Source organism: Pseudophryne corroboree, chromosome 10 (assembly GCF_028390025.1).
Source record: "Pseudophryne corroboree isolate aPseCor3 chromosome 10, aPseCor3.hap2, whole genome shotgun sequence".
NCBI lineage: Eukaryota > Metazoa > Chordata > Amphibia > Anura > Myobatrachidae > Pseudophryne > Pseudophryne corroboree.
Genome location: NC_086453.1, coordinates 348,901,384 through 348,914,593, shown reverse-complemented (window position 1 = coordinate 348,914,593; position 13,210 = coordinate 348,901,384). Strand labels below are relative to the sequence as shown.

General features: G+C 44.3%; 1 protein-coding gene across 2 annotated transcripts in view; it reads right to left on the bottom strand.

The window, feature by feature from the left end:
• KIRREL3 (kirre like nephrin family adhesion molecule 3) overlaps positions 1-13,210 on the bottom strand; it is a 1,017,151-nt gene that overhangs the window by 854,690 nt on the left and 149,251 nt on the right. The gene's annotated exons all lie outside the window — the stretch shown is intronic.

The window sequence follows — 13,210 nt, the reverse complement described above, 5'->3', positions numbered from 1 at the left end:
CTCGCTGCAAGCACGGTGGCACGCTACGCACGGCACGCTATTTATTCTCCCTCCAGGGGGGTCGTGGACCCCCCAGAGGGAGAAAAAGTGTTAGTATGCCGGCTGTCGGGATTCCGGCGCCGGTATACTGTGTGCCGGGACCCCGACAGCCGGCAAACTGAAGACCACCCCATGTCTGCCCTCTACACTGTTGTGTGGTCAGGTAGAAATGACATCTTATCCTATAACACACCGCTCTCCAGAGCATCCTGGGTCACATTTTAAACTCCCTTCTAAATACTGCTTTACAGGGAGGGCCTCCTGCCGGGGCTACATTTCACCATGATAAACGGCGCCAGAATGAAGTGGAAAACGCAGAGTAATTTCTAAAAGGATTTATTATTTTTCTTGTAGAAGTTAAACAGGATTGATGCTTTAAAAGGATGTTCCCCACCTGGGAAAGCAGCCATGTTGTACTTGGATACGTAGCCAGCGACATATCATTTTCATTACAAATCACCCCGGTATAGGGACTGAGAAGTGAATTATTAACAATTAACAGAGTCTTCCTAAGTAGCTGCCTCTCAGCAGCGCATTGACTGCACATCGGGGGTCATTCTGACCCGATTGCACGCTGCAGTTTCTTGCAGCGGTGCGATCGGGTCAGAACTGCGCATGCGCCGGCACATGCCAGAAGGCTGTCGGGCCGCTACGATCGCCTATGCCTGATTGACAGACAGAGGGGATCGCGCGGGGGGGCGGGGGGCGGAACGGTGGTGTTTGGCTGCCATTTCGTGGGCCCGGTCCGGCCAACACAGACATGGCCGGACCGAACGGGGGGGGCCCGCAGTGGCTGCGTGACGTCACACGCAGCCGCTGCGGGCCGGGGAGCGATGAGTAGCTCCCAGCCAGCACGCTAAAGCTACGCTGGCCGGGAGCTACTCTTGAAGTGCAGAGGCATTGCCGCTGTGCGATGCCTTTGCACTTCTGCGGGGGGCGGGACTGACATGCGGGGCGGACTAGCCCTGTGCTGGGCGTCCCCCCGCATGTCAGTGTGAATGATCGTCAGGGCAGACACTTGTCAGAGGGCAAGGGGTTAATATTGCGTTGTGAAGTGAAACATAGTTCACACACCAGTGGGGCTGTTACACAATGCTTCATTTAGAGGCCGCCTTGTGTTCATCAATATTTATACGTTTACTTACACAGAATCTGAGTTTTTGAAAGGAGGAAGCCTGAACATTGAGTTAATATTTAATATTCTTGTTAGGTGGTGGTGATGCTAAGTAAAACTCTTGTTATACTGCATATAATGTTCGTTGCCAAGCAAATGTCTTGAAATTAGATGACTTAACCCTTTCTTACGCTGCATATAAATGATTGTGCAATAGAAATTGGAATGTCGTAGTTAATGGTAAGGTAAGCATGGACAACCTTGGGCCTATTTAGCAATTTATAGGGATAGAGCTGGGTTCCCTGTTATATAAAACCACCTACTGCCAAAATGTAACAATAAAATATAGTGGGGGCAGCTAAGAGACACTCCGCTGCCTCTGGGATAGTTAACCGGTGCGGTAAAAGTTGACTTACTATTGTGCTGAGCCAGCTCAAGGGATATGCGCCAATGTGACATAGTTAGTCGGATCACCACAACGATCCTTGATAATCCCCATGCTTTGCGTAAAGAGGATTTCACCAGGGGTGAAACCATAATGCATTAGACATGTAGATGCAGGTAGAGTAATTTTTGCCATTTTATAAATACAGAGCTTTGTCTGAGAAAATATGTTTTCAGCACTACATTCCAATAAGTGACTCCTCCCCCTTATTTGCATATCGATGTTTCCGGATTACAGAAAAATGGGGAGAGGTTGCTTAACTGATTAAACAAGTGGAAGTACTGTACCATTTTGTTGGTTTTGACATTTAAAAGTTGCACACGTCATACACTCAACCATAGGTATCATACTGTAGCTGTAGTTTTTCTTTCATTGACTTCATGTAACACTAACGTACATATTTTGTGGGTGCTCTTTGTAGTTGTACTATGTATTTCCTACTACAGGAACCAATACCTCCTATAGATACACTGTCCCTTCACCTGTGCCCAGGTCAGAGGATATCATCCCACTGTAATATGAGATATGGGCCCTCATTCCGAGTTGATCGCACCAAGCAACTTTTTGCTGCTGGTGCGATCAACTAATCTCCCCCTATGGGGGAGTGTATTATAGCATAGCAGGGCTGCGATCGCATGTGCAGCCCGGCTATGCTAACAAAGTTTCACACAACACAAGACCAGCCCTGGACATACTTACCCTGTGCGACGCGTCCAGCGATGATGGTCACGGCTTTGACGTCAGACATCCGCCCTCCGTTCGCCTGGACACGCCTGCGTTTTTCTTACCACTCCCCGAAAACGATTTTAAATGGTCAGTTGACGCACTGGAACGCCTTCCTGCTGTTGATCTTCTTGCGGTCGCCGCTGCGACTGCTTTCTTCGCTGTCAGCGTCGTTGCCCGGTGACGGATGTCGCCGGGCAACGACGCACATGCGCAACGCACACGCCGCGCATGCGTATTCCAGACCCGATCGCACTGCTGTGAAGAAGTGCAGCATGCGATCGGGTCAGAATGAGGGCCATTGGCACTAGCCAATAAGGAGACATAAACAATCTACCTTTCTACTGTCTGCTATATGTATGCAGTAATAAATACAGAAGAATACAGTATTACAGACAGCACAGTGATATCGGAATGTCCATCATGTTTCCTATTTGCACACTTAAACCAAACTCCTGCTCACAAGCTTCCTTATAGGCTTCCAAGATCTTGCTTATAGGCTTTTAGATGAATACTCTTCCAAGACAGAACACTTATACACTTCTTGGTGACGCCCTGTATACTATATTACAATATAGTGAAGTCTTCTGTAAATGCAGCAGCAATGTTTGTTGCTTTGCGAGTATTAATCTTCACGGGAATACCACAGTATTTGTATTAATCATTTAACCAGGAGATATACACAGTCTGCTGCCTAGCTGCACACATTGTATTATACAGGGCATCGACTTCATATTTTTATGCAGCGTCTGCCTGTCTTGTATTTTTAACTTGTGCTAATTACACCTTTAATGGAATAGAAATGTGTCCATCCGAGGATATGATGTGGGGAAGGTGGACGTTCCCTCCTTCTCTCCCCGCATAATCATTCCAATCAGTCCTTCTGATGGCCAATTTTCAGCACTAGTGTGGGTGTCACAAATATTACTCCGAGCCGTCAGTGTTTAATAAGGGTCCCGGTTATCCAGTGTTGCGGCTACCTTGGGCCCTGCCAATGCTAATTACGCTAATTGCTCAGCGCGTTATTATTTTTGCTGGGCTCAAGTGCAGCTGTTTGGAAGATTGGCAGCGGATGTTACATGGCTGCTAATTTTCTCTCCATTTTGCAAGCTTCCAGTAGGAATTCTTCTAAGTGCTTTTCTGGTTGCAAGGGAAATAAGAGGGAATGTACTAATCATAATAAAAATGCGAGAAGAGGCAGAAGGCTGTTAGAAAACATTGTGAGTTGGACGGCTTCTATTAACCCTTTCGCCACTTTCACCAGCTCTCCTGCTGCCTGTTCATTATACATGATCTGGCTTATGGATTCTTGTTATGGAAAACACTGTAAATACTGTAGTAATAATAATATATACACAGCAATGTTACGTGCTTCTTGTTAATTGTTTTATTTTTTGAAGATATTTGATTCTATGCTTTATGTGATGACATCACAGGCACCCCGCCCCCTTATTTTTAAAGCGGGGACATAAGGTGAGCCCTGGCGCCCAGTGAAAGCACTTGCAATGATGCCCCTTCCCACATATTAATAGATACTGCTGATAGAGAGATAGCTACATTTGTGGATCACCTATACTTACAGAACACTCCCAAGAAAATGGATTTGGACACCAATCCTCTTATTCCATCATTTATGCACTTAATTTGAGAGCTCTCTACGTTATATTAAATCACACATTTCTTGGCAATCATACCCAGGATCTTCAGTCACATCTTCCTTTGCTTAAAGCACAGATTTCAAAATACTGTCATACAAGGATTCAAACCCATTACCTTCCATATGGCAGTCAGACACCTTACTCATAGAGCTGTTTGCTCATGCATGGGAAGAATGAGAGTATTTTGAAATGTGTGCCGTAAAAATAAAGGAGTGTGTAACTTAGGGGGATATCCAATTAGGCCCTGTAAATTACCGGGGCTAATTGTCCCGCCGGGGACTAGCTAATTATCCCCGATAAACCGCGGCACGCGCTGACTTATCGGGGATTTTGTTTCACCTGCCTCCGGCAGGCGAAGCAGGATCCCCGGAAACAGCCCCGTTTTCGTCTGAAAACGGGGCTGTTTCACACGAAAACACACAGGTTTCACTGAACCTGTGTGATTTTGGGAGAAGGTTTTTTATTTTTTATTTTACAGGCGATCCATCTGGATAGCCTGTAAAAAGACAATTGGTGAAACATCGGAAAAAAGTCTGAAAAACGGACAATGATTTACCGGGGATAGTTGGATATCCCCCTAAAGGTGCCTAGGGACGTAAGGGGGAGATGTAGCTGGCCAGGTGATGCTGGGGATTAAAGAGGAGGAAGTTGTAAGTGAATTTGATTCAAACTAAAATGAACAGGTGCTGCAGAACAGTGTCCCCTGCCCTGCGGTGCCCTGTGCCATGGCACGTCACACCACCCTAGTTACAGCCCTGTTGGGGATATACCCCTATACAAGCCAAGTTTTTATTTTAATTGACAGCTAATACTGTTTATAGTATAGTATGTTCATCCGATTGAGAACCTGATTGCAAAGTACAAATATTAGTACAAAGTACAGTTCTTGAGCAATGTGATTACAAAACTCTTTCCTCTGTCTTTGAATTGTTCTCCATCATATTCCGCTGTAGGCGTGCTGCAGATTAGGTTTTGGTGTTGACTGTCCTGTGGCCTGATGAACTCTGTGTAATCTCATGTAAAAGTTTGGATGGCGGTCATTAGATCGACACGAGTTAGGTGGGCATGCGGTGGGTCGACCATATTTGGTTGACATGTACCTAGGTCGACATGGAAAAAGGTGGACATGGACTACAATTAGGAACGGTAACCTACAAATATGGTTACAGCACGGGATACAGTCGTTAGGTCGTCAACACTTAGGTCAACAGTCATTAGGTCGACAGTCATTAGGTCGACCACTATTGGTCGACGTGCATTAGGTTGATATGGTCATTATGTCGACATGGAAAAAAGGTCGAAATGCTTTTTTCACTTAAAAAAAATTTTTTTTTGAACTTTTTCATACTTTATGATCCACGTGGACTACGATTGGGAACGGTAACCTGTGCCGAGCGCCGCGGCAGTGGAGTGAGGCACCTTTCCCAAAGTGCGAGGGCACACGGTGCACTAATTGGGGTTCCCCGTCACTTTACGAAGGAAAAGACACCAAAAAAAGTAAAAAAACTCAGGTCGTCCTTTTTCCATGTCGACCTAGTACGTGTCAACCTAATGACCGCGTCGAACTAATGCATGTCGACCAATAGTGGTCGACCCATTGTGTGTAGACCTAACTCATGTCGACCTAATGAACCACACCCTAAAAGTTCATAGACTATTGGAAACCATTGCTCTCAACTAGTAAATAGTTAGATGATGTCAGGTCATAAAAACACAACGTGACAAAGTTGTACAAGACGTCACACATTGGGAGTCATACCGAATTGGTCGCTAGCTGCCGTTGTTCGCTGCATAGCGATCAGTGGGAAAAACGGCTAATCTGCACATGCGTATGCACCGCAATGCACACGCGCGTCGTACGGGTCCATTGTGGTTTTGCACTGGTTCTAGCGACGATTCCAATCGCACAGCCGAACGCAAGGAGATTGACGGAAAGAGGGCGTTTATGGGTGTCAACTGACCGATTTCTGGGAGTGTTTGGAAAAACGCAGGCGTGACCGGGCATTTGCTGGGCGGGTATCTCACGTCATTACCGTGTTACTCGTCGCAGCAATCATCGCACAGAATAAGTAACTACAGGGCTGGTCTTGTTTTGCACAAAGAGTGTTTGCAGGCGCTCTGCTGTACAGGCGTTCGCACTACTGCAAAGCGAACATACACTCCCCCGTGGGCGGCAACTATGCGTTTGCACGGCTGCTAAAAACTGCTAGCGAGCGATCAACTCGGAATGACCCCCATTGGCCACTGTGCTATGATGGTGTACATTGCGTATTCACACTGCAATGCTCGGAGAATGGTAATGCAAATTGGGTCGCAATGGGCGGAGAGTGATTAAGCAAATCATCCCATTAAGTCCAGTCTCACCTGGGAGTACGGAACCTAGAAAAATACATATGTATTAGAGGTGCTTGCATAATCTTTACTGGTATAAATTCAGCAGGGTAGGGTTGGAGGCTGTACTGTCTATGTTATAGACTATACGGCAAGTGAAAAGCCAGGTCCTAAAAAATTCCAACAATTGTCCTTATTGAAAGTCAACTTTTTTTTTTGTTGCAGTTTGGTAGAACTCATAGATGAAGAACTATTTTTATTTCATGTAGTGATAAATCATTTTGCCCGTACCATATTTGTGCTTGAAGTTTCCAAGCAAATGAGAGAGGTTTAATACCTGGGAATCCTGTTGCTATTTATTCAGTAGCCTTCTGAGCCTCTGCAGGAGTGTTGCCTTTGTTTGCCTGGCCAAGCTTTAAATGACAGCAATGCTAATGAGGTTTAGCAATACAATCTGCTATCCGTAACTCTTCTGTTCACTTGATCACATCTGGTTCTGCTGCATATTTTGCTCTTCTCTTTTTAAGTAAGGGCTTAACCCCACTCACTGCTGGCAAGGTGTGCGCTGGCAGAAAAACGTGTAAGAACGAGGCACAAAGGAAGCCCATTGCTGTAATAAATCTCAGAACATAGAGCATGCTGCTAGCCCACAATGGAAAATCTCTCCGTAGATGTTAGCTTGGTGCCGCAGCAAGTTGTTCTCAAGAGTACGTGATACCATGAACTGTTATACGGAGACCATATGAACGTTTGCTTATTACACACCTCAATTAAGAAAGTCATCAGTTTTAGCTTACATCTTTTGAAATTTACAGTGAATTTATTTAAGCGTCAGACTTGTAATTATTTAACCAATGAATTGGCCTGGATTCCCGTCTTGTCCTCTTTGGCTAAGACCAGGTGTAGATGCTTCTATACAATGTGGGGCTTAAAGGCACCCCCAGTAAATGATAGGTCATCACCTGGTCCTCTGGCCAAAAGGCCAGATACCTAAAGCCCAAAGTGCTATGTGCCCCCTCTATGCGTCCTGAGCCAGTGGCACCTAAAGATGCACTGGTGATGGGCTACAACTCTAAGCACTGTTAATTTCCATGTGGCACCATTCCTCCTTTGCCTTCCAGCCAGGGCAAGGACAAGTTTTAGATTCACAACGAAGAGCCTAGTTTCTCAAGGGACTATTTAATGCACAGTTTATTTATTGCATGTAAACCTCATTCAGTCATGTATTTTTTGGGGTTTTTTTTTAATGTTTGTATTACATTTCTATTTTTTATAGGGGTTTTGAGTTGACCCCTATAGGAAGCCTCCTCCTCAACTCATTGGAGGCTCCCTCTTTATGGTGGGAGCTGAACCTCTGGGATAAAAGGGACCACCTGAGCCTTGCGGTAGACTTGGTCCTGAAGACGCGTAGGGATATCCATTGGCAGTGAAATTATCAATAAACCCACGGTTCCACCCCATCATCCAGAAACCATCACTGGTCTCACCAATGATGGTGAAGGACAGTATATGTAGAAATTAAAGGGGCCTATTGGATTAATGGGATGAGGTTGTAAAGGGGTCCACCTAGCTTTGATGAGGTGGAACCCAAAGATTTCTTTTATAACAGATATTGAATTATATCCAGTCTACAGAACAATAGAGGTAGTACTGTGCACACTTGTGTAGGGCCCGTGGGGCTTCTCTAATAGCAGATATTAGTAATTACACCCGGAAGGCAGACAAGAGAACAGCACTGGACAGTTTTCTATGAAGAATAAAGTCAGTATTCGTACACATGGATAGGAATTAAAGGGATAATAATTACACCCACCATATAATGATAATTATTCCTGTGCAGATTAATACACACAATAAGAACAGATACAAATGTCTTTATGGCAGAACTAATAACATACTGATATACATTCCTCTTTATTTCTTTTAGGCAGAGCTGAGCTTGTTGCCAGATGCGTAATATTTGATTTGAATTAATATGTAAGCACCGGAATTCAGAGGATTATGAAGCAATAAAGTGATAAAAGGACTGATAAAAACTTGATGAACAGAAAATCTTATAATACAAGTTTTATTAACAGTATAGACATTTAAATAATTTCAGCTAAGCAAATGGATATAGTTTTATATCATCAGTGACAATACATTATCTAATGGTCTTATGGGCCAGAAAAGAAAATGACATGCTATTTTATGGTGCGTTGGGAACGTGTACTAAGTTATAATAAAGCCAATGTTTATTAATAAACAGGCACTCTCATGTGTGGTCTGGGTCTCTGCTTGTGAGATATTACCAACTGTGTAATGAACTGAAGTCAAGCGGCAGTAGGTGACAATGTCTTCCATTCATAGTCCATACTTATTCTTACTGACAGTAGTAGCTTGTGGCAGAATAGTTATTGTGAGGTGCTATAATGCCATCACCCAACATCCGGTCTACCGCCATCACCCAACATTCTGCCTCCCGCCATTACCCAAACATACTGCAAACCTCCATAACTCTAACACACTGCCTTCATCATGCTAACATACTGCCTACTTCCATCACTAACATACTGCCTACCTCCATCATGCTAACATATGCCTACCTCCATCACTAACATACAATACTGCTTTCCTCCATCACTAACATACTGCCTACCTCCATCACTAACATACTGCCTTCCACCATCACTAACATATTGCCTTTCTCCATCACTAACATACTGCCTACCTCCATCATGCTAACATACTGCCTTCCTCCACCACTAACATACTGTCTACCTCCATCACTAACATACTGCCTACCTCCATCATGCTAACATACTGCCTACCTCCATCACTCTAACACAGTGCCTACCTCCATCATGCCAACATTTTGCCTACAGTCATCACCTAACATTGTGCCTCCCGCCACTACCCAAACATACTGCCTAACTCCATCACTAACATACTGCCTACCTCCATCACTAACATACTGCCTACCTCCAACTTGCTAACATACTGTTAGGAATGTCTGTGTGTTTGTGTTGCCTTGCATTATGTATCATTCCTGCCTCTAGGGGTCTCACTTGCTGCCTTAGGTCTGAATGGCAGTTGCACACTCTGTCCCTGCATGTTGATTACCTGATTATGAGCAGCTGTGGCCAACACCTTGTGCTGCTATTTAGCTCCAGCTCACCAGCATTCATGTGCAGATCATTGTGGTTCCATGTGGATTGTGACTAGGCTCTCTCCAGTTATCCTGTCCTGCTTCTGCCATACCTGCATCTCTGAGACATTTCCTGGAGCCTGGTTTCACCTATGCCTTGTTATGAAACTTCTTGCCCTGCTGGAGCAATATCTGCATTCCTGAATTATTATTTGCAGTCTGTTTCCACCCCAGCCTGGTTACTTCATTTTGGTATGTTATTTTCCCTCTGCTTTGTTTAAACCTGGATTTCTTCATGTTCATTTTCACCTCTGCAATTAATCTGGACTGTATCTAAATTCAAGCATAATCATACTCTCTGTTAAATATCAAGCCATTACTATTATCTGGGAATATTGCATTCTGTTCCATGTTTATCAAGGATCCATTCTCTGTATGCTGATATCTTACTGGTTCTTTCACTGCAATAAACCTTGTTTAATTTTCACCTGGCTTCAGCTGACCTCATTTTAGGTTCTTCCTGCATGTGCACACACAGAAGCTTAGTAGTCATAACACATACTGCCTACTTCCATCACTAACATACTGCCTACTTCCATCACTAACATACTGCCTACTTCCATCACTAACATACTGCCTACTTCCATCACTAACATACTGCCTACCTCCATCACTAACATACTGCCTACCTCCATCATGCTAACATACTGCCTACCTCCATCACTAACATAGAGCCTACCTCCATCACTAACATACTGCCTACCTCCATCACTAACATACTGCCTACCTCCATCACTGACATACTGCCTACCTTCATCATGCTAACATACTGCCTACCACCATCACGCTAACATACTGCCTACCTCCATCACGCTAACATACTGCCTACCTCCATCACGCCAACATACTGCCTACCTCCATCACGCCAACATACTGCCTACCTCCATCACGCCAACATACTGCCTACCTCCATCACGCCAACATACTGCCTACCTCCATCACGCCAACATACTGCCTACCTCCATCACCCATACAGTCTACCTCTGCACACCTTTGAGAAATCAGCCGTCCACTGAGGTGTTTTCTTACAGTGACATTATTGGGGCATATTTGTGTGAAGGAAATATTAGAAACTAGCTGCAAGGTTCCAAGAATGGAGAGATTAAATTCCCACCATCTCTGGAGAGTAACCCGCACCAAGATGTAAATGAGGTTATTATAATCAGAAAGTTGGGGTACCTTGTCTAATGTTTATAACACATCTACATGCAGGTAACAGGTAGTCCACATCATTATGTGGTTGAAGGTTCACAAGGTGCTACCAACTGGTTTAGGTTAAGATATATAGTCAAATCACCACAGTGAAGGGGACAAGAAAGAGAAACCAGTTATGACCAGGGTACACACAACTCAACTAACATTTAAAATATATGCTTTATTAAAGGTATATACAAAGCTCCCCTATGTTGATACTGTCCAATAAAGGCTTCAATGTCCACCTATAACTAATAATCTTTTTGTCATACTGGGACTTAAGATGTCCTTTATACATTTTTTCTTGATCTACATACTGTGGGGATTTGACTATTTAAATATTAGAAACTAGTTTGTGAGTTTTTCCCCCCTGTGTTGACATTTTGGATTGTATGCTATAGCTATAACTGTTACATAGCAAAAGACATGCTTCCTTGTCACAATGCGATGATGTTAGTTCCCACTTGTGACATTTACGCATGTGTATGTGTGAACGCACGTACATGTGATGATGTCACATTGCTGCCACGCAGCACTTCGCTCGCTTCGTGGTATGGGGCTATTAACATGTAAACTTTGATGGTGTGGGCCACCTTGAGCGCTGGATGCGGAAGTTGAGGAACTCTAGCACGCGTTCCTGCGTGGTACATGCGGCACTCAGCACTAATGATCTCACCTTGACAGCTACATGTACATATACTTCTGTATTGCTGGTGTGGTCATTCACTTATTCTCCACATGGTGTGGACATTGTGATGCTGCTGACCTGAACAGAGGTTCAGAATGGGACCGCAATGCCCAACTAATATGTATGTAATGGTGGTATGTCATTAATAAATATCTATCCGTTTGACAACCGATGGGAATGGTGAGTGCCGCCTCTATTTTTCTTTTGCTTGAGTAATGCTGGTTACACACAGGAAGATATATCTGCAGATCAATGGATCTGCAGAGATATATACAGCCAGATTGGACAGTGTATTGTGCAGACACACTGCCCGATCCGTCGTGACTGATGTCATGAACTGGGCGGGCATTTACATGTGCCCGCCCAGTTCAGCCGTCAATCACCGCCGGCTGGTGCAGCATGTGTACGGTTGGTCGGCTGACCACCCACACAACGATGCACCAATATATCTATAGATATATTGGTCATCGTGTCTGCTGTAGGGCCGACGCAATATGTCTGGGAACGACGGCGTTCACAGGCATATCGTTGGTACACACTAGCCGATGGGCCATCGATATATCAGTTGTTCGATAGAACATCCGATATATCGGCCAGCGGGGGTGATTCCGAGTTGTTCGCTCGCTAGCTGCTTTTAGCAGCATTGCACACGCTAAGCCGCCGCCTACTGGGAGTGTATCTTAGCATAGCAGAATTGCGAACGAAAGATTAGCAGAATTGCGAATAGAAATTTCTTAGCAGTTTCTGAGTAGCTCCAGACCTACTCACAAATAGCGATCAGTTCAGTCAGTTTCGTTCCTGGTTTGACGTCACACACACGCCCAGCGTTCGCCCAGCCACTCTCCCGTTTCTCCAGACACTCCTGCGTTTTTCCCTTAAACGCCTGCGTTTTTCCACACACTCCCAGAAAACGTCCAGTTTCCGCCCAGGAACACCCACTTCCTGTCAATCACACTCCGATCAGCAGAACGATGAAAAAACTTCGTAACGACGTGAGTAAAATACCAAACTTTTGTGCTAATTTACTTGGCGCAGGCGCGCTGCGTACATTGCGCATGCGCAGTTTGCGACTAATCGCTCCGTAGCGAAAAAAAATAACGAGCGAACAACTCGGAATGACCCCCAGTGTGTACCCAGCATAAGTATAATCAGGGAGCTACAAGGACGTTATTATTGCTATACTGAGCTTGCACCCCAGGCTTACAAATTGATGCATTAAGGATACAAAAAAGAAAAAGACAGAAGGCTTTTGGTTGATGCACTCTTAAAGGAAAGATGTATGTCAAAATTTTTTTTTGACATACGTCTTTCCTTAAGAGTGCACCAACCAAGAGTCTTCTTTCTTTTTCCTTTTTGTATATCTTCAATTGATTACTGACTTTTGGTGCACCACCAGCAGACTGAACCAATAAGCAATCGGGCACACAATTTTTGAATGCTGGTTTTATCTCTATTACCTGTATCTAATTCTGACTGATGCATTATATACGGAAACCCCCCCCCCCCATTTTTTTATTTCACATATCCTGTGTTTGCCAGATCTAGGGTTGCCAGATCATCCCTTTAATAGGAGACACATACAGTATCGATTACACAGACTCACATAGTTTTAATCAGCCACAGTATCTGTGTCATTCATATGTGTCCCTTATCAGGGGGATGATCTGGCAACGATACCTGTGACCGATACACATCAGGCTCTTTCCCATGATCATGGAGTAAGTTATCTCTTTTCCCATACTGTGTCAACTTTATTAAAAAAAAGATTAACGGAAAATAAACATGATATCGTACCATGCTCAATTTATTTTGCAGCTTCCAGTGTATCATT